The following is a 23,879-nucleotide window of genomic DNA, read 5'->3' on the forward strand; positions in this document are numbered from 1 at the left end:
TTAGTTTTTCATTAAAGAACCTCAACAAAGTTCTGATAACCTCAATTTCGTGTGGGATCTTAAATCTATTTCAGGTGAAGTCTAGTCCTGTAATGCCTATAGAGCTGCCTCATGGCTCCAGGTGAAATGATGACTCTAAGTCTCTTTTGTTAATGCAAATATTCTTTTTTATTAAATTAATTTATTTTTTACACTCTATATTCCATTCCCTGCCCCTCTCCACCCTCCAACTGCTCCATATCCCATACCTCCTCCTCACCCCATCTCCACGTGGATGTGGACATCCGCCCCCCGTACTCCACCTGACCTCTAAACTCCCAGTCTTTTGAGGGTTAGGTACATCATCATTGATTGAACACAGACCCGGTAGTCCTCTACTGTATGTGTGTTGGGGGCCTCGTGTCAGCTTGTGTATGCTGCCTGTTTGGTGGTTCAGTGTTTGAGAGATCTCAGGGGTCCAGATTAGTTCAGACTGCTGGTCCTACAGAATTGCCCTTCTCCTCAGCTTCTTTTCAGGGTTAGGATATTTTTTTCTCAATTTCTTTTCGTTAGAAATCTGTCTAAGCCCAAGAGAGACAAAAGGTTTAGTTAGAACATCGAGTTCCCCCATCTGAGTCAGCTGGACTCACCAGCTTTGGATCGATTGGTTGTATATTTCCCTGTGAACGTTAAACATTGTTTTCTCAAAAGGAAATTTGTCCTCTCTCCCAGAAGAACCTACCGCCCTCATGGCTGCTGTTCCTCACCTCCTCAGTACTGCTTCTCTTGCCTCCCCACTTTGGCTTATTAAAAGATGCTTCTTTAAAAAAAATACTCAAATCCAATGTACATAAGCACAAAGAACCAGAAGAACTTTCACTCTCCTGTTTTAGCAGAGGTACAACCTTACTTGTTGCCAAAAACAAACAAACACCAAAAAAAAAAAAAAAAATCAGCAGCTTGCAGAGAAAAACGTCTTTAGTATCATCCCGATGTTTGTTTTCTAGCAATGCACTTGTTTATTTTCCTATTTGGTTTGTTAATTTTTATTAAAAAATTTCATACAGTATATTTTTATTTTTTTCCTCCCTTCAATTCCTCCCAGATTCTCCTCACCTCCTTACTCATTTTTCTGCTCTCTTAATTCTATTACTAGATGCTAGGAAATTATTTATAGTCAACAGCAGGTGGCAGTGGTAGCTAAGGTTGTGTTTCTTGTGCCGATCTTGAAAAGGCGTTAGCTTTCAAACCTTTGTGAGTCATATAGTTAACAACGAATATTTAAATAAAGATGCCCATTTGTCTATAATTAAAGTCAACTCTAGAATTACCTTAGAAATAAGTTGAAAACTGTGAGACAAGTGTATCTTAAATTGATGTTTTAGACACTGAATTTTGGTATAATTGTAGCTCAAGTAATAGAGAATGCCCATGTTGTTTTGTCTCCTTTCTTGCCTATTCATAACCAGAAGGAAAAAAAAAAGAGAGAAAACTTTCAATTAGAAACATTAGGCAGCTCAGATCCTGTTAGAAATTATAGGAGAAATGTCACAGCAACGTCATTCATTTCTATTTATGAACAGCAGTTTAGAAATTTCATGGCAAAGTTCAGTAAATCTATTTTAAAACAAAACTACTGTGGTTCAACAGGGTAACCATTTTTAGAACATTTAAACTGCTCTTGATTTATTGGAGTAACTAAAAAGTCGTTAGTTAAAATTTGTTGCATAAACTACTGTTTCTGTTCCTCTTCCTCTTCTTCTTCATTCTCAGGAACCCTGATGAGAAGGGCAATTTTATTTCCTTTCCTGTTTCTATTTAATTTTTTATGTTTTACTAGCAGCAATGAAGACTTTTTTTGAGGATGGCATCAAAACCTATTTTGTGTTGCTAGGACTTTGATAATTAATTTTATATGGGTCTTAATAACTTTCATGTGACTTAACCAAGTTTTCATGTTTGTGTATTCATCTATCACTTAGATATCAAACATGTGGTTTTAATAGATTGTAGGTTGAGTTCTGCTGTCAATGTGTTTATTTCATTTATAAAGAACTCAGAACAATTAAAATCAGAATAGAACTCTGAGGTTACACAGTGTAATGGCATCATTGCTCAGATGAAGGAAATGAGCTCCGAGAAAGGCCGTGGTAAGACGAGACCAACGTGAATGACTTAGTGCTGTGGACAGATCTTGCTGAAATCTGACTAGATCTTTACTGCCTCAGGAAGGATGCAGATGCGAATTATTGTTAAACTCATTCATACTTTCAAGACACCAGCTTTCTTGGGACTTGTATTTCTTTTTTAGGAAGGAAATAAGTTTGACTGAAGATGTAGCCTTCATCTTCATGTAGAATGTAGATGTAGAATGCTTGCCCAGGATATAGGAAGCTGTGGCTTTGTATCCCCAGCTTGTATCACACACAGATACAATGGGTTAATTGGTACATATCTGTAATCCTGGACTTGGGAGGTGGGAGCAAGAGAATCAGAAATCTAAGCCCACAGTTGCTTACACACCAGCCTGGGATACATGAGACTCTGCCTCGAAAAAGACAAGACAAGACAGACAGACAGACAGACAGACAGACAGACAGACAGATACACACACACACACACACACACACACACACACACACAGAGAGAGAGAGAGAGAGAGAGAGAGAGAGAGAGAGAGAATGATGGTATTCTATTGTCTCAAAGAATCACGTATTAAGTACCTGGTTGACCTAGCCCTTACATTTGTTTGATGTGGAATTAAATTTTGACGAGACTTTCCAAAATCCACATTCTGTGCTTTTGAAGAACTACCCTGTGTTTTAGTCCTTGAGAGCTCTGGGGGGGGGGGGTCTGGTTGGTTAATATTGTTGTTCTTCCTATGGGCTCCAGCTGCATATGTAGCAAGGGTGGCCTTGTTGAGCATCAATGGGAGAAGAGGCCCTTGGTCCTATGAGGGCTTGATGCCCCAGTGTAGGGGAATGCCAGCACAGGGAAGCAGGAGTGGGTAGGTGGGTGGGGTAACACTCTCATAGAAGCAGAGGGATGGGGGAATGGGACAGAGAGTCTCCTGAGGGGCAACTGGGAAAGGGGATAACATTTGAAATGTAAATAAAGAAAATACCCAATTTTTAAAAAAAGTATTCTGTGTAGTTGAAACTTTTATTGTCTCTACCTTTTAAGAATGTAAATAAAAAACTTGAAAAAAAATCTAAACAACACTAAAATAAAAGACCAAGTCCTCAGGAGATTTGAGGGAGGTGAAAAGATGTAGGTTAATTATTGAGTCCCATGGAACTCATTCCCAGCATAAAGACAGAGCCACACATTATTTTTCCCTTCAACATTCCATTAGAAATAGGAAGAGAGACAATAATACTGTATGCATTGTTTGTAGGTTAATTCATTTTCAAATACAAACACTATTTCTTAATAAGACATCAATGGTTTATTGAATTGATTAGGTCAAACACATGTTTGGAATACTTTCAAATTTAGTTACAGTTACATTCTTTAGCCTTACTCTTTTAAAACCCATTATTTACATAAAACAGTGCTTATTAAGGTTACGAAAAATCACTCTTTCTTGAAAATTCTCGGGTTAAGTGTACAGTCAAATGAAAGTGCTTTAGAAATAGAATTTTATTATTTATCCTGAGTAATCTTGGCCTTAAATTACAGCACAACTCATTCCAAATCAATGTAATGAACTGATTTGTAAATGTTTCAGTCAGGAAAGTTTCTTTGGATTTTTATCTATTGAACCTGCACTGCAGTTAAATCATCTTTTTTTTTCCCTGCATAATTAAGTCTGTGTTCTTGGGCTATCACAGAGTTTAAACTGGTCTTAAAAGGCAAAAGTGGATGTTTAAGCAATATTATGCACTCCCATTATTCTTAGTCTTATAAATATTGAAACATAGTTTTTTTGTATGTGTGTGAGAGAAACTGAAGAGAAAATAAATGTGAATTCCCTTGGCTTTAGTGTCCTTTTCTGAGGACATTTTATTTAAAGTATTTTAATTCTTGAAAAACCTGAACTTAATGCCCCCAAGTGCCTAAATTGTTTGAATACACAGTGACTCTCATTATTTTTATAGGTATGGTTATGTTTAATTTATAACATGACATAAAGTAAAAAATATGGTAATTTGAATTTTGAGAATTCTGAAAGCATTTGCAGTTAATACATAAATGGAAATAGATGCTGTGAAAAATAAATTCAAGTCATATTTATTGAGCCTAGTCCTTCCTTCTCTGTATCAGGCACTGGGCTACTTTCTGGTGTTGGTAAGATTCCAACATATATTTCGTGTTGCTAGGACAATTTATAGCAATGGTAATGAGAAGGGAATTGTTTATAATAAAGAGAAGTAAGTTTTTAATTACTCAGTATGAACTATGTAATTCTAAATAAGTAAAAGCAATGATATATGACTGGTTTGAAGGGCCCGGACCTCTATGCTACATAGGTCAGAACTCTGTTTTGGAACAACTTCCGTTGGATTCCTAAAGTGGTTATTATGTGCGTATGATTTCTTATTTCTATGTGTACTATCTAATAGTTGTGTAGCTTGTTTCGAGTTGGTTTTTTTTTTTTTTTTTTTTGAGATAGGGTTTCTCTGTGTAGCCCTGGCTGTCCTGGAACTCACTCTGTAGACCAGGCTGGCCTTGAACTCAGAAATCCACCTGCCTCTCTCTGCTTCCCAAGTGCTGGGATTAAAGGCGTGCGCCACCACTGCCCGGTGCTCCATGAGTTTTAATCTATCACTCTGTGTGAGAGGCAGATGAGAAGGGAGGGGGGCGGGGAGAAAGAAAAAGAAAGAAGAGAAAGAGGATATAGGATATCTTTTTTTTTCTGCTAAAAGGGTGGATTTAGTATAAATTAGGGATATAAGTTTCATAGAGGGCCCATGTTGTCCTTCTCCAATGTGTGACATCAGCCCCAAATGGTGTGGAATCACATGGGGAATGCCTTGCTTGTCATACTAGTTTTCTGGCATGATCACATATATCAGTTGTTTTGTTTATCAGAAAGCTTGTGTCCTTACCACCACCAACAGTATAAACTCAGGAATTAGGCTTGAGATGAGATGAGATGGATCTGAGGGTACATGCTGAACACATATGTAAAAGAAACAATGAAACAGTTGGTATAATGAATATCTGCTAATAAAATGGGGGGGTATCTTACGACTAAATTTTCTTATTTTCTAAGTGTTATGTACACATGAGTGTGTAAGTAATTGAAGCAAGGAAGGCAATTTTTATTATTGGTACAAAATTAAATGTAATAGAAAAGTAATGATTAGTCATTAGATTTATAATGATCTATGGATTAAGGGAGTTTAAGGTTTCTGAGACAGCATATAACTAGTGTGTGTGTGTAGTGTTTAATTTTGCTATTGATAATGAGAAAGCCTCATTTTCATTCTTTTTAGGTTACTGTGGGGATGACAGGTCATTGCTATGTCTTGCACAAGTAGGCTCAAATGGATTCTAATGACTTTATTGTGTTACTATGTTAGTATCAGCAAGTATGATCTCTGATATCAATTGGAGTTCTTACTGTTGAATTATTTTGTGGCTAGTGGGAAGAATCTTAAAATCCTATTAGCCTGTTAATATATCAGAGACAATTGGAAAATATAGAGCATTTTCTAATCATTATCCTACCCCCACTCTACATATTTCTATTTCCTCAACCTTATGAAGAGGTATGAGCTTCAATTAATGTTTGGGATTATGAAGGTTCTAGATTATGAAGATTTAAAGGTGCAAAGTGTGTAAATGTCATTATTTTAATAAAAATTCAAATTTACAAGATGAGCCCTTTGAATAGCCTTGAACAACTTGCTCTCTTTATTAAGAGAATCTGAAATCGGCCATTAGAGGGTGCAGGGGCATTGCAGAAATGAAGGATCCCTTGCCAGAGTGAAGCATGCTTGGAAGTATATTGTCACCACCAAATGCTTAATAGTTCAGAAAACATTCAACCCTTTAAGAGTATGCCCTTGAATGTGATGAGTGTATACCCCTCTGAGGATAATCCCACTTTTATTACTTGATTTCTTCTGTCTGGGCAAATTGTCACCATACTGTTTTTGAAGAGCTTAAATATGGTAAATTTGCAAAGCGGTGTTAAAGGAGGTGGAAGATTCAGTGCAGTTGCTGCTATTCAAACGGGTTTGGCTTTCTTAAGTCACAAATGACCACTTCAGAAAAAATTTATGTCCTAACTCTTGCTCCTTTTCTGTAAAAATGGACATTTGATTGGGGGTAGGAAATTGATTCTTAGGGAAAAGGTTTGGGAAATTTTCTGAAAGAGCAAAGTGATGAAAATCATCTTAACTCAGTACAGAATGAAAAATTTCCACTTATTTTCAAAATTTGGTGTTGAAATTATTTGTCAGGTTTGTGGAACAGATCTGTATGCTCACCAATAGAATAATTTGTCCTCTGTCAAGTAGAAAGGAGCAAACTTGACCTAAACAAAATAGAATACATTTAAAAATATTACTAGATGAACAGAAGAAAAATGCAAATTGTTCCAAGTGTGCAGTAATGTTTTATACATTTTCATTGTGTGGTCCTAGTTACACAATTAAGTGATGTTAACTTTAAAAAAATATAACAGATTGTTCTTATTAATTCTGTGATACAAATAGAAAATTTTGTGACCTGTCTCTTATTAGTTATGAGAGGAAACCTAAATATATTAATTTTGTACAGCTCATTTTAAAGTTATAGCTAAAAGAACTACTTTAGAAATGATCTCTGTGGAAATTTTATGTCAGTTTTTAAAAATAAAATCTAATTTTGAGGTGACTCATAGGAGATAATGAGTCAGCGAACGTTTTTCTTATTCTCATAGGTTGTCATCGACTGAAGGGATGCTCACAGAATCCCTTACGTTTTAACTCTCAGGGTCCTTAGGCCATAGGATGACCCAAAGAATCTTCCTTTTTGTTGGATGACCATCATTCTTCAGAGCTGAGTTAAGAGAAGGTGAGGTAACCTGATTCTCCACATTGGCATAGATTTGGAAGTAAACTCACAGAGACTGCTCATAGAAATGGGCATCTAACTTTAGCCCTTGGGTTCTAAGAATAGCAGAGCCTATGATTCACCTCTGTGCAGTTTCATTACAGGGAGATAAGTGTTGAGAATTCTGGGGTGGTCAAACATGTACCATAGAATTATAAATGAAAGTTAGAAATTATCACTGGGGTTTGTGATACCCCATGTGATATTCCTCATCTGACCTTCACAATTATAATTGAAGTTGCAGAAGATGGTTAGATTAGAGTACAAGTTAGTCCTTGAGGAGTTCTTGAAACTGTATTTTAACTGTGATTTGGAAGACCCAAAGTTTCCACAATTAAAACAAAACAAAACAAAACAAAATCCCTGAAAAACCCCTGCTATGTAAAATAAGCAATGGAGGTTATACACATAGGCAATTCTTTTCTGGAATAAAAAGGAAAACAGTTACACCAACCCAGGTTTCGTGCCTGAAGGACAGAGAGGCTTGGTATGTTTTAAGGGCTCAGACAAATTATCTCTACAGTCTACATATCTAGTTGTAATCTAACCACTCATCATTTACTTGCTATCTGCCAGGCATTAACCAACCAATTCTTAGCTAGCACATGCATGGAGGTATTTTTTAAATTTCTTTCCATGTCGTACATTCTGATCACACTTTCCCTTCCCCCAACTCCTCCCAGATCTTCCCGCACCTCCCTACTTGCCCAACTCCACACATTCTCTCTTTAGAAAATAAGTGGACAGACAATTAAATAATCCTGAATTAAAAGAAAAAAAAGGAGAAACACAAGAAACACACATATATACACAAAATCTTCAACAACAGAAATTCAGAGAGCATTATATACAAGTAAAGACCAGTAAGGCAAAAATATAAAAAAATAAAAAAATCCCCAAACAAAGCAATATAAGACAAAAAGTGTACAAAAATACCATTAAGCTCAACTTGTGTTGGCCATCTTCTGTGGGGGATGGGGACTGCCCTTAAGTTAGTATAATCAATGAGACTCCATTGGAGAAAACAGATTTTTCTTTTTTGAGTGGATATCAGTTGGAAATAGCTTCTTGATGATGGATAGGAACCCATCTCCACTTCCCTCTGTCAGTGTTGTCATATGTAACTTTAAGGAGATGAAATGACTTCTTTTTAGTCTATGTTCACTCAGAGGACAGCCATACCTTCGTAGTTATACTAAAACACTCTGTTCACCCTGAGTTGGGAAAGGTCAAACCCAGGCCTGAAGATAGGATGAAAGGTACTTGCTTTTTCTAATTGTTGTGGACTTTGGCTTCATATGGTTCCTCTTGCTACGTTGGCATCGTGTCTAGTAACATAAAAGTCAATTGGCGTTGATCCTTAAGTGCATAGAATTTGTGTAGTTTTGATACCTCATGTCAGAGTGGCAGGGAAATTCATTGTTCAAAATAGGAAAAATCAATCCCGGAAATAATAAAGAGTTGATGTTTAAAAGGAATGGTTTCATGTTTATACCATGGGTTTATCTTTTTCCCCTTACCCATGAGACAGTGAGGGCAGCCAACTCTTATTTAGTTCAATCACTAACCTGTCTGAAGCATGGGATTCTTCAAGCCCAGATTGACAGCTAGCTTTTTCAAAGGTGTCCAGGGACAGGAAATCTATAAGCTACCTGGTGCCTCATCCTGGCACCTGGAATAACCCTTGTACATTTAGACAAGAAACACTGAAGAAAATTTAGTTTGATGTAAAACTCATTATTTATGATCAGTCTTCCTGAGAGATGGAAGCAATTACATATTTCTCCTACTCCTTTATGGAGACAATGCATGATATCTGGTGGCTTTAACCTGTTCCCTCTGTTCTGGCTAACAGAACTTTGATCCTGTGATTGTTAAATGAAAAACTGAAATAAGAATAGTTGTTAGGTATGTGTATGACTTGAGTGAATGAGAGGTTGGGAATAATATCTTCTGAAAAACAAAACCAAACAGAAAGAAAACCCTATAGTTTTTTGTTGGATGGATCCTCTCACCCTCTGCTAGTGAACACAACCTTTGATATTAACAAGGTGTGGCACTGTCTCAAATGCTGTGACAGCTGACCTTAAAAGAACTAACCTAAAAGGGTGAGACTGGATTGGCTCAAATTGTTGATGAAGGCCTATGCTACAATATCGAGGTAGTGGGTATAGAAACGACATTCCCAGAAGAATCATAGAGAGTAGACTTGCTTTTATAGCATCTTACTCCCTGTTCTGAAGCTTTCTAGGGTGGGATGGCGGATGATAAACTCCACCTATGTAAAATACAGCCATTATAGTTTCCGGGGTTGTACAAATAGGATTTTTTAAAGTTACAAAGTGCCATTACAGAGAAATTTAGATCTTAATCTTACTATTCATCTGTAAAGATTATCAGTTGCCCTCGGAGAGAGAACTGATTCATATAAGACTCTGGGGGTGGTGGTCCCTGATCCCATGGCTACAGAAATCACTAGATGGAGATCTGAAGAAAACAAGATATCAGTGTGTGTGTGTGTGTGTGTGTGTGTGTGTGTATGTGTGTGTGTGGGTGTTGTATGTGTATGTGTGTTTGTCAGACATAAATTTTGCATTTGAATAAGATGGTGATTTTGAGTAATCTCTCTGGAGATGGTCTATTCAAGACTTTTGTGGATGCAGTGGTCTTTTAATGAAGCCACCCAGAGAAATGCATCCTTTTTCTACATAATCAAGCTGTGGTAATGTCCCCATTGAATACTACATCAGTGTTCTGTGATCTTGCCTGGCTCCAAATGAACTTTAAGGTTTTGATTATGAAGTATAAAGTTCCAAATTATTTGAATATTGGCTACTTAGTCTCTGCTTGATGAGACATTGCAGTCTCCCCTTCTCAGAACATGTGTGCTGCTAGATTTTATGTTTCATTGATGGGAACTGGGGCTGAAACTCGCCTTTGATGCATACATCCTTCCCACGGAACATTGGCCAGCTGTTGTAAATGGGAGGGCACATCTTCCAAGCATCTAAACATCTGTTGCTACTGTGCTTCAATTGAAATAGAGTTTTATTTCAATTTTTAAATATTTAAAAAAAAATCAAGTAACTCCAGTGTTTTACATTTTAAATGTTTTGCTTCTAAAACTTTGTCCTTTATGTCGAATGAAGTTTCACTTATGCTAGGACCATACATTTCTGGCTTAAGGCTAGAGGCTAAAAGGAGGAAACTGTCAAATATGGGAATATCACTCTTACATTCTTTTCTTGAGATGTGTTATCGAGCTGTTTAGTTACTTCAATGCATCCTTTGTTCTCATGCATCCATCCTGGCGGCTCTAGAAAGTAGACTTCCCTCTTATGTCATGCTTAGGAGCTTTACCTGTTTCATATCACCCAGACGAAAATTTATAAATCTCACACAGATAATTTTCCTTTCCTCTTTACCCATATACAGACATTTAATTCTCATACCCATACTCGGTTCCCCCCGCCCCTGCAGGCTCTCCCTTGGTTGCCCAGTCTGGCCTCCAAGCCATGATCTTCCTACCTTTTCCTGCCCAGTGGTTGTAGGCAGTGCTGATATAGGCATTAGCCAGCTAAGTGGATTTCATTCTACCCTTTTACTCATGTCTACCACAGTCCAATTCACCGTCATGTCTTGCCTTCATGACTTCAGGTGTCCTAATTGAAACCCCATTCCCATTCCAGCTGTATTCCAATTAATTTTATTCAACCTGGCCAGCACTTTTAAATCAATAGGTTTTTACTTTTATTTTTTTAAGAGTGATGGCAGACAAACAGGATAAAATGTAAATCCAAGTTGCAATTTTTTTTAAAGCTATGAAACACTTGTATATTAAATGGCTCAAAACACACAGCAATCTACCAAAAGCAAAATGACTAGGAAAGTAACAACATCAACAATAAAACTTAAAAAGAAGAAGAAAAACGAAAATGCTATAGTTGCCAGGAATTGAAGGATAAACAAGGGGGAAATGGGTAGAGAGAACCCAGACAACACTTAGAGCAGAAAACTGTTCTGTATGATACAGTCATCATGAATATATGTGTCTGTCAAAACCAAAACAACAAAATTTATGTGCAAAACGTGAAGCTTGTACATTCCTTCTATTCCCTTCTGTTTGAGGAAAACAAAAATAGTTGAAAAGGCAACGTTATTTTTGTAAAGGAGCAGAATTCACTTTTAGAAAAAAAAAATGATGAGCGTGCCCTTTTTTCTTGTGTCAGGGTTTTTCTACCAGGGATTTGAGTTTTTAAAGATTGCCCAAACAGTTTTAGGTCTTAAAAAGTTGCTCTCATTTGTGTCAGCAAAAGCTGTTTCAGTTTGTGCTGTTCCTCATTTGCAGTTTTTTCCTTCTCTTTCTCACCTTTACTATTCCAACTCATTTCAACTATGTGTTCTTGTGGTAACTTATTCTTCTACCAACATGAGGTTATGATCATATTTGTGACGACCTTACTTGAGTTTGTAGGGATGATAGGTGTGCAGACCTGGGATAGCCTATAAATGTTGAATTAATTCCTGTTGTGCCTTTCCTCAACATAGGAAGGTTTCCACAAGGAAACCAAAGGTTTGATATCATTGTGAATGGTGCTGTGTTTCATCCCCACTTCCTAAGAGAATGTCCTAAACCTCGCTATAGTCCAGAATTTCACTACATTGCCAGTTCGGTGTGTCTGGATGTGCATACCTTCTTATGCACGGCTTGAAACTAGACAGGTGAGCTCTTGGTTCTTGTGGGTCAAGCAATCATTCTTCATTCATTTCATTATTACAACTACCCAGGAGAGCCGTCCTTAAAAGGACCACAGTTTTATCTTTTGGAAGCTATTATACCAATGACACTGCTTTATCCCCCTATTTGCCTAAGTCACCTTAAAAAGACTGTGAGTATTTCATTATACATTGTCACTTGGGCTTATGATGCATAAGCCTGAATAGGATGGCCCTATCACCAGCCTCCACTCCTTCCTCCAAACTTGTCCACTGTACTCATACAGGATCATGAAAATTTTAAACCTCCGATGTCTTCAACTTCCTTCTTCCAGTTTCTTGTACCTCTCTCACTAGCCCCTAGCTGTCTCTGAGGACATTGATAACTTTACTCTCTCTCTACTACGGTCTCCCCACTAGGGTTTATTTCATTTCCTTGTTTCTGCTAGGTCACCCATGTCTCACTGTTCCCACAGAAGTCACACTCCTGAGAAGCACATTCATTCTGGAGTGTCTACCAAATTCTTCTTCATTTATTGAAGTTTCTACTACCTAGATCGCCATTAGGGACTTCGTTACAGGATGAACCCACTCTAGATTGCTGCACTCCACATATCCCCCATACTTCCTGATCCTATATCCACCCGTGTTATTCCCTAGACCGTGTATCACCAGCAATTTCATTAAGTTGGACCAGGAATCACCTAACTGATGCATCTCTGGATGCATCTGGGAAGGTATTTCCAGAATGGATGTAGTAAGGGAATAAGATATTTTGCCAAAGTTTGTAGACCATTCAGGGGCAACCTATGTATGAAAAACTCCAAGGAAAAGATAATCAAATCAGTGTTTCCTGCTTGCCTCTCCTCACAGTTTGCTGGTGAGTGCATCCATCCCATTATTGATGCCACCCTTTACAAGCCAGTCAGTCATCAGCTTCTTGGCTTCCTAATCTAGAATGATGAGCAAAGATTCTTGAGGAAGTCTCCAGCCTTTTACTGCCTGATTGAAACTCCTGAGGCATCCAGCTGTCTGTTTATCGTGGCAGCTATTGCTTGACTACATAGCCCTGATTATAAGCCAAGTGAATAAAATAATATATTAAAACATACATAATAATACATCATATAAACATCTGCACGATCTGTATGTATATAAGCATATATATGTATGTATATACTATAATTCTGTTCCAGAACACTGTCAAAATACTGAATTTAAAAAGCAGCTACTAGTATTATCTTCCTGTTTAAAAAAACTACATAGGTTAAATAAAACCATTAAGAAATCTTATTGTACAGGTCTAAGACACCTAAAATGGGTCTCCCCAGCCCAAGAAACAGGTATAATCAGAGATGAGCTGCTTTTCTTATAATAAATAATCTGTTTCCCTAGACTTCTCAGCATCTATACCCATCTGTTTGCTGTGGCTTGTGACCCCCATTCCTTCTTCAAAGCCAGCAGCGTGGCATTTACCAAGATTTTTCTTTGGCCTTCCCTTGGCTCTCTGATCCTTGTGATCTCCATTGAAAGAATTCAGACAAGGTACACAGAACATAACATAGAAGATAGACTATACTGTAAAGAGAAAAGTGGGATGTCATAAAGGGATAGGAGTGGGACACCATCAAAGAGCTCATTGTGGAGAAAAATAATCTCTCAGAATCAGTGCATAACGGACTGAGAGACCATTGTGCTGGGAGGTGAGATCAACAGTGGCTGAGGGAAACACTGCGCCAACTTCCAGGTTGCTTTTATCATATTTGTTCAAGTCTCTAGAATAGATGGCTTGACTGAGGAGTCATTTTCCTGTCCAGATGACAGGCAGGCCAGTTGGGATTAATTCTTAAGGAAAAGGACAGTGATATATTTTTCTTTACCTGAAAGTCTCCTATGACGGCGTGACTTTACAGTCTTTCAGAAACTTCACGGAGAATCTTTAGGAGGAGAGATGGTAGCATTTTCTCCCTTCCTTTGCATGGCATTTGAACTTCTAAAGGGTAGGATTTGATATTTATTAGTTTTTCTACTTACCTCTGTTTTTCATTTATAGAAGTACTGTGTTAACAAGGAGGGAGGGTGGGTGTGGTTTAGGAAGGGCGGGTCCATTTATATTTTTAAAACCTGGCTGATTTCTAACTACCTGCTGACCTGCCTCTGACCTACAGTTTCTATTGTCACACTTTTATTCTCTTTGGATTTTCGAATAAAGGCTCCTTTATGAGTCCTTCTGTTTATACCAGGCCCACTTAGGGGAATGCAAGGAAACCTCACCACATCAGAATCCTTAATTAAATCACATCTCCAAACTCCCTTTTGCCTTGTAGGCAAGGTAACTTATTCACAGGTTCTGGGAACCAGGATGTAGACATCCGGAGTCGGCTATTATGCTTTTTGTCATTGAATTATCTGATGTTTCCAGGCCGCTTACCGAATATCTGTCTCTTCCTTTATTGTAACACTTACTCATTGTTTTAATAGACTTGGCTTCTCCTTATCCAGTTTATATCTTATGGTCTGTCAGTGCACCCACTTCCTGTAGACATTTCCATCGAGTCACTTCCCACATCCTCCTCTGTTCCCACTTTCTGTCACTCTCAGAATCTTCTGTATCTCCCTCTCCTGCTTCCCTCCACGTGGGATGTTAGTGACAGACATTTCCTTTCTCTGTTATCTCATTAACGCTGCATTAGGGGATCAGCAGAGACTTTGGTTACTTATGAAACCCACAGGGATTGAGAACATCACTTTTGACCCATCTGGGGTTGCCCGTCTATAGGAAGCACAGGTCTCCTCCAGACCACCTTTTACTATCTCTCTGCAAGAGGAGCCCCATATGTGAGATGTACACAGTATCTAACACTGAGAACAAATGACTTGGTGTTGTCTCTACAGCTTAGGGTTTCCATGTTGAGAAGTCATGTGCATGGTTATCACGTACATTTCACTAAGTCATCATTAAAAAGTTATGATCAAGAAAAGTCGTGTCATTTAGTTTCTTATTCATATTTTTCTCAATGGACATATAATTTTTATGTATTGGTCATTGAGTTTCTTCACTAAATTCTGAGTAATCTGACTAAAATAATTCACTTTCACTCCCGATTACCTTGTCCTGTTGTTTGTTTTTCTGTTTTTTAAAATTCCACAGCATTTACCCACATGAAAACTAGTGTGTTCATCTCACGGTTAAACACAAGGTTCAAAAGTGCAGGAGGGTTTGCATCTATTGCCAGTACTTGGAATAGTTTTTGGATCTTGCCATATTCTCTGTGTATGCCAAAAAAATTGTTGAAGGAATAAATCTGGAAATATTTTTAGTATCATCTAAGCATTCAATTTATTAAACATGCATCACTCTCCATTAGCTAGGGAAAAATTAATAGACATGGAGATAAAAATGGTACAAATTAAGAATGGTCAGTATATGCCTATTGTCATTTTAATCTGAAAGGTGTCCCTGGAGGTGTATGTGTCTAAACACTTGGTTGTTAACTAGTGGCACTGTTAGAGAGGCTATGGGACCTTTTGGAATATGAAGCTCAGCCAATAGAAGTAATATGCCAAAGTTGGCCTTGGAAGGTTCTATCTGCTTTCAGTTCTGACATGTGATCTGCCAAGATGTGAGCAACTGTGTAGCCAGTTGTCGCCACTATAGATAGAGGACCGAACTGCTTTAGGTACTATACTTCTCTGCCATGATACCCTGGGACTGTGGACAAAATAACCCTCTTCTTCCTCAAGGTGTCTCTGCACAGGCACCTTTGCATCAGCTATGAGAGGAGTGATGAGACATTAAAAGTTAAAATAAATGGAAATCACCAAAAAGTCTGCATACTAGAGTCTCTTAAAAATTACTCAAAATATCTATTTATGTGTCATGTGTGTGGGCATGTGTATCCCAGGGTGCACGTGTGAAACTTGGAGCATCCCCGTGTAAGTCCTGGGGATGAAACTCAAGTTGTCACGCTTGGTAGTAGGTGCCTTTACCCACTAACCACCTTGCAGGCCTAAAGCCTATTCTTCAAAGTTGTTTTTAATAACTAATGTGTGAAATCTTCTATTTTCAGTTGAGAACCCTGACCCACAAATCAGCCAGATGGTGATTTGAATATTGGGGGATAACTCCAACAAATGACTATTGTCTTTTTTTTCCTTATAAGAGTAAGTGACTGATCAAGGCCTTCTACTAACTTGAACAAACTCACAGGCCAATACATATCTAAGCTGTTTTTTCTGGATTGAAGCACCTCAAACCAGACACTAGGCATTAGAGCCATGGCCTGGCTCATAGCTGTCATTACCCCTTCACGGCTATTTTGATTCCTATATCTGTAGATCCCTCGAGTAATCTATTAGTTCAATTTATTTAGACTTCTATCCAGCTTGCAACACCACACACAACTCAAATTAAATTAACATTAAATTGTTGAGAAAGTACAAATTCCAGCAACTGCCTTGATGCTCTTCAAAAATCCGACTGGCACAGGATGAAGGGGTTGGGGACACTGCTTCAGTGCAGCTTCTACTATGTCACGATTTCCTCAGAAAATAGCCAGAACTAATGTCAAAGCAAAGAGAGACTTTGAGACCAACTTTCCTCTAACCCCCTTTTCTGAAAATCCCTTTTTTTCAATATAACAAAAACAAAAACAAACAAACAAACAAACAAAAGAACCTGGACCACTGGCTCCCACAGTGTCCTATAGTGAAGTTATCAGTGAGCCTTGTATTCTAGACTATGGTTTCACAAATCTGATAGTCAGAGACCACCACCTTCTAAAGTCTACAAAAGTAAGAGTGGCTGTTGATGGATCTTCTATCCCAGCTTCCTCCAGGGGTGGATGCATCTTGTAATTAATCTCAGTATATCACTTTGTTGACATTGGAAAGAATATTAATTATTTACCACAATGTCGAGTATGACATGCATTCTCTGCCCAGGCTATTTCGATCTGTGTTAAAGCCAAGGCCTCTGCTGAAGGTCATTGGACTGATGTCTACATTTATCTAGAGTAGATCCTCATAGAAGAGTGTGAGACTCATGTTGCCAGTGGCCAACATGAAAATAAGTTCTTCAAAAAGGAATTTTCAAAACTTTATTTACCCCCCAAATTTCTTTGTATGACAAATCTATGAACTTACTAATCTTATTTCTTTTAAGAAATTACAAAGATTACCATTACGTATAGTAGGTAGAAAGCTTTTAAAGTTCCCTATTTTTTCCTTTACAGAAGCATTTTATACAGTGTTCTAACTGATGAATTTTAGGAAATATAGTGACTTATTTATCTTCTATACATATTCAATAGCTAGAAAACAATATTTCTTCATCAATAACAAGTGGCAGTCTATATGAAAATGGTTTTAGTTTCTGACTTCAGACATTTTTGTCATTTTTTCCCTATCACTATGTTTCAGTACTGCCAGAGTCCTTTGCCAATCTTCCATTTAAATCTCAGTTTATTTCTGAAACATGATAGGAAAATTTAATTTATAGTGTGAGTTTGCTTCTTACTTTATACAGCTTTCTATGCCTTAGGGACTAGTATTAGATTGTAGTTGATATATGTCTTCCTAACTCTTGTTTAATGTATTAAGTCTTGTGTAGTTGCTTAGTGATAATATTGATAAATTATTTTTGGTCATTCTGATTTCTCACATGCTATTTTGATTAATCCTCCCTGACCCAGAGTCTCCCTGTATTCCATTTTGCCTGAAACTGACTTCTTGATTAGGCTGGACTCAAACTGTGACAACCCACCTGTCTCTGCCTCCCGAAGCTGGGATGACAAGAGATCCCTACCACACCCGACTTTATAAATTTACATTTAAAGTCTTATAGTGAATCATTCCCAAGTTTTTACATCCGTTTATTTTTGTGAGAACTAAGAATATCTGAGTATATTCATTTCTTTTGATGTGATTTTTTCCTCTCATTTTAGCATTTTATGATTTCTTTTGACAATTTCTCAAATAGCATATCAGTTTGCTTTACATCTAGTGATCATTTATCAAAATTTCTGCAATGAAATTATCATTTGAAAAATTATTTTCATGGAGTTGATTGCGATGGAGAATTTGAGTGAAATGTCCTGAAATTCTCTTTTAATCATGGAGCGTTGTTGCTTTACTGAGATGAATTTAATGTGGAACTGAAAAATAGAGGCAAATTCTCGAAATCTTATTGGAACCCCCAAATCCTGCTGTGCTTAAAGGCAGAGGTTCCAAATTGGTTTCCCAGGGAAGGCAAGTGAGAGGCACAGATTATAATTCAGGAAATAATGCAAGGGAGTGCTTTCTGGGTCAACATCTGGGAAGCCAAGGAAGGGAAGCTGACTTGCCAGCCAGCAAATCTCTTCCAGTGACTGGAATGCCTTAGCCTTGATCAACACTTTTCCTAACACCAGGGAACTAAGGGAACTGAATTGTAATTACAAGTTCACACACACACACACACACACACACACACACACACACACACACACACACACACACACACAAACCCAAAATGAAAGAGTAGGTGGTAGAGACTAGTAGTAAATTCATAGCTGCATAGCTAGTAGCAAATTCTTAGGCTCATTGCATGGGAAAGGACTACCTCCTAGTGACTGTTCAGGTCACCTAGATGTGGGGTCTTCCCCCTGGAATACAGGGAGCATAATTATGGGCTATTTCTAGCCCCACAAGATGATGTTTTTAGGTCTACCAGTCTCTCCAGGACTTCGCCATGACGTTTGTTTCTCCTTTCTAGTTCTTCTGGAAGAGGCTCACCAATCCCTCGTTTGTGAACTTTAGCTTTTATTGAACTCTTCTTGGTTTTGACTATTAAAATAAAATAAAAATACTCAAATACAAATGGCTAAATGCATGTTTTTACTGAATAAAAGCCGGACTGTCTGTGGGAGAGACTGCAAATAGGGCCCACCCTTGTAGTCCATAAGGATATGTGTCTCCTCTCCCACTCTGATATCTAATACTGCATGGGATAGTCAGGCAATTCCAATTTTCTCCAAATGACTTGAAGAAAAATATAAGCCCTTGTAACAGGCTACCCAGGAATTTTGTACAAAACAGTCCAGAATAAGCTGGGTGTATTTTCTCTTCTTCATAAACTATCTCATACTTTTAATATGGTTTATTGAGTATAATTCAGCTGTGGACCCTACTGCAAGAAGGGAAGAAATAAATCAGATAGAATAATTACTTGAGTACTTAGAGTTTACTAAAACAATTGTAAAAACAAGGTCTTGGTGTACTGACACTTGACCTGAAACCTACAGTGTAACCATGTAACAAACATGTAGGCCAACGCTAACATAGAAAATAAACAGGATGTGCAGCTTGATCTTCCTGTGGGTCCTGAACAACTGGAGAGAAGCTATCCCAAAAGCTGTTGCCTGTACATGGGATATTTTCTTCTAGCTGGGCTGCTTTGTCTGGCCTCAGAGGGAGAGGAAGTGCCTAGCATCACAGAGACTTGAAGTGCCAGGGTTGGGGCTGGGAATACCCAGGAGCCCCTACCTGCTCAGAGGAGAAGTGGAGATGGATGTGGGAAGGATTTGGGGAGGGAATGACGAGAAGGGGGTAGTGAGTGGCATGTAAAGTGAATAAATAAAAACAAAAATAAAATTAAATTAAAAAAAATTAAACAGAAAAGGGAGAAGCTACAGGCAGGAGGCAAGGCAAGTCATATGCAATGTTCCAGACAAAAGAAGGATATTTAAGCTTTGATTGTAATTACAGGATGATTACATTGAATGCAGTTCAGTAATGTGACACTATAACTTGATCCATTATCAGAAATGATTGTTCTAGAATTGAGGGAATACACTACATTATGGACCAAGAAAAATGTCAGAAAGGCAGATTCACTAGGGTAGAAATCTGAGACTGGGGTTTGTGGGCTGTCAGAGAACATGGTGAGCAATGGTTAGTGCTGACATATACTTTGAAGGTCTGAGCAGAAGCCTAGTGACTGAGATGATGGTCGGAAAAGTGGTAGTACACAGAACGTAAACACCAAGGATCATTGCTCTCCTGTTTTCTTTTCTCCTCAAATAGTCTCCTCCTTGGATATTTCCCCAACTTTGCTTCCTCTGTGCCTCACCACACAGTGTTAACCACAAACCCCTTGTCATGTGGTCTACAGCAACACTCCTCAGGGGGAGTGAAATCTGTCTTCTGCTCTGTCTACCTCCTTATTGAGAGGAGGCCTCCAGAGATTCTTCATTGAAGCCTCTACTCTAACAATATCGTTGTGTTTATCTTCCTCTGTTCTTGCTGCTAACTCTCCTTTTCACTGTTCATCCTCTCTCTTTGGTCTTCCCTCAAACCTCTCTCACCTCTATAAAGACATTTTTGTTCTTCAAAAATTGTCATTTTTCTATAGCTTTCTCTGTTGTCATCAATAGGGTTAGTGGTGATGCTTTCTTATCTTTGTACTCCTAGTTCAGTATTTCAGTAGATATTTTAGTATTTTTGTAGACTACCTGATATATTATGCTTTTGTTGCTTTATTTTTTTCTTTCTCAATATAGTCTAAGCTACTCAATAATAAGAGAAATGTGTGGTTTCATCCCTGAATTTCAAACAGAACATGCTTGAAATCTACTAAAATGCTTATCCAGTTAAAGGAACTGTATGCATTTCTATTATATTTCCATTTATTTTACTTGATAACTACTTAAATAATAACAATATTAAGAAAAGTGTTTAACTATAATTTTTTACAAAACATTTTTTTATGTGTTTAATGATCATTTTGAAGGGACCTTGAAAATGTTGCATCATGCATTTCCAACATCTAATATCTTTGCCGTACTGGAGTTAACAGATGGCTCAGGAAGTTAAATTTTATGTGTTTAGTGTAGAAGAACAGATGAATATTCATTGGCATCTAGCCTTTTTCTCCCATGAACCCTCTAATATGAATTCTCGAAAGCTTCAGTTTTATGCTACTAGACGAGAACTAGTCAACAGCCCATTTAAAGCTCATTCATTCATGTGAACTTTCCTGGAAGATGGAGCACTGAACAACATATAGACTTCTCTTGAGAATCTTCCAACAGTGAGTACAGAGATGCTGGTGCCGAGCTTGATGCTGCGTTCAGGATAGACTGAGATACTTTAATACAGATTTGTCTCCTGAAAACAAGTCCACTTCTTTCAATTAAAGAGAGGCATATTTTTTTTCCTTCTAAATTTGGAAGATAAAGCTTATTTTAAGAAAACAGCCAGAGGAGCAGCTTGATAATTATGGTTAGAAAATGAGAGGCAACTACACATGTCAAATGTTGGCAGGAAGGAGCGGAGAGATAAATGCACCTATCACATTTTCTCAAGGTGATGATTACACTAACTTTAAGGCTAACTAAGAGGCAGTGTTTGTTGGTAAAATATGTTTTAAAAGTAATAAATCGTTAGCAGGGTCAAATAAACATTTTTTTCTGTGTTAATCACTGAAGTCCAACACAAATGATTATGAAGAAGTCAATCGAGTATTATGTTGTGGGCTGGAGAGATGGCTGCGATCTTAAAGGCTAGGCTCACAAATAAATCATCAGGAGAGCTGTGCCACTCTTAGTAGCATCGAAAGCAGTGTGTAAATTGGAATAAGTCTCTGGTTGTATTTGAGTCTCTAGTATCTTACTGCTAATGCATTTGGAAACAACCTAGTATTAGATCATCTCTCAGCAATACTTAAGTCGATCCTTAGTTCTCTGCCTCTCATTTTTCTCAGCAAAGAAAGCAAAGCACTTTCAGCCTCCGATTTCCTTCCCCATGTGCCTCTTACACTTACCCTTCTCAGGCTGTTGCCACTCCAGATCCTGCCATTGTTGCTTTTATCAAGGTCAACAAAGACCACTAAATCCAATTCTCAGCCCTCATCTTCCTTGACCCATTAGCAGCATCTCGCACAGATGACAATTTCTGTTTCCTTTCTTTACTCTCATCTCCCCGGAGGCCACAGTGCCCTGAATTACTTTCAGTAGAACTTGGTGCCTTTTCTCTCTTCGTCTTCATTTTTGATTTGTCTGTAAGTATATTGACCTCTTAGTCTTATTTTGGCCCAGAATTCAGACATTGGTCTTCTGTCTGTCTCTACTATTTTGTTGATATGTCCTTCAATATTATCCAGTGATGGCTGCTGCCAAATTGACATTTTTGATACAGAGAACATTTCTTCAATTCCAGAATCATATATTTGATCATTTGAGCATTTAGATATCCAAAAGTAATTTCAGAATAAAGTACTACTATTATCTTTCATCCACATTTGCTTATTAAAAGTGTTCTCTATATGGAGTAATTCTGACTCCAACTTCCTTTTTCTCAGGACGAAGATATGGACAACCTATGACAACACACATGCTCGTCATGTTTACATGTAAACATTTAGAAAACATATTGACACCTTTTTCAATATGACCAGGATTTTGCTATCTCTCATACTCTTTTCTGCTACTCTGTCAGTGCAACCTACCAGTCTCCCTGATGGTAGGACTAGTCTTGTTTCCTGACTTCTCTCCCTACCACATACCTCCTCTCTCTAGCATGTTTTCAGTTTTTTAAAAATGACTTTATTCAAAGCAAAACAATAGTGTAGATTAAAAGAGAGATCCTTTTCAAGATTGACAGTGGTTTATGTGAGTGGGAGCATTAAAGGACTTCTAGAATATTTTCAAGTATCTTGTGAAACTTCTTGAACATGGAGACGTCAAGCTGGTGCCTGCAATGAGGCTTTACCCTACATTCCAGCATCTTTGGTGCAGGCAAGTACTCTGCATGCTGCAAAATATCTTTCATTTGCCATCTCGGAGGCTTACCGTTGAATAAGCTCACCCTTTCTAGTTCTTTCTGAATTCTGGCTGACTGGTTCCACTCAGCTGTTCTGGTTTAAACTCTTCTCCAGGCTGACTGATTCAATTTGCCTTCTCTCAGCTTCTCACTGAATTGTTCTGCTTGGAAAAACTGCCTCTGAATCCCACAAACTGGACTGACCTAACTCCCAATTGACTTAGCTCCACTGCACTGAACTCAACTGACTGAACTGAACTCAACTGAATTGCCCTCACTTTCAAACATCACTGCTTCCCTCTATCAAATCAATTTTACCTAACTTGTCTACATTCCAGCCAGGGGTATCAAAGGTGTGTCTGTATTCCAGCTGTACCATACAGACCTAGAAGTGTTTTGATATGATCCTTTGCCACAGAAGTCATGTTGCTGGATTAATATCCCTTTACAGCATGCTATCCAAATAGAAATGTAAACACCAAGTCAGCCACAACATCCTTATCTACAATGCTACAAATTACCTGCAAAATAAGCTAGGGCAATGGTGGCACCAAGCTTGTAGGAGGAGTAACCAATATCTGATTTGACTTAGGACACACTCCATGAGATAGAACCCATACCAAAAACCTAAGGTAAATTTGTTTTACCTACCATAAAGAGAGATCTAAAAAATTAAAAGGTAGCAATGAAAGGACTCTTAAGGATTTTCTGCTATGCTTGTAGAATCCTGCAGACCATGGAAATAAATACAGAGACCCAAAACCAGACATTGCTCAGAGAATGAGAAACCTTGGAAAACTCAGCCCTAAATGTGATGTCTCCATCAATCCCTTCCCCTGGAGCTCAGAGAACTCTAGGGTAGAGGAGGCAGTATGAGTAGAAGAACTAGAGAGAATGGAGGACACCAAGAAAATTAAGGATCTCTAAATCAACACGATCAAAGCTAGCATGAACCCACAGAGACCAAAGCAGCATGCATGGAGGCATCTGCACTGCGTCCTCTCTGTTTATATTAAAGCTTCCAGTTTAATGTTTTTATGGGATTCCTGAATGTGTGAACGAATGCGTCTCGGATTCTTATGCCTTCTCTTGGGCTCTTTTCTTTCTGTTAGTTTGTCTTTTCTACCTTCAATATGTTTTATCCTATTATATTTTATTTTGTTATATTTTAAAAAAAATGAATGAATGAATAAATGAATACCTAGCCACTGGTGCAAAGGTTAATGACTGAGCTGTCATTTATTATACCTGCTGGGAGAAGGAAATATTAGTTTTCTCCAAAGGGAGGCATTGGGTATATCCACCACACTAGTGCAAGCATCATGTTCAGGAATATT

The sequence above is a fragment of the Mastomys coucha genome, unplaced genomic scaffold, assembly GCF_008632895.1.
Source record: "Mastomys coucha isolate ucsf_1 unplaced genomic scaffold, UCSF_Mcou_1 pScaffold14, whole genome shotgun sequence".
In the NCBI taxonomy this organism is placed as follows: Eukaryota; Metazoa; Chordata; class Mammalia; order Rodentia; family Muridae; genus Mastomys; species Mastomys coucha.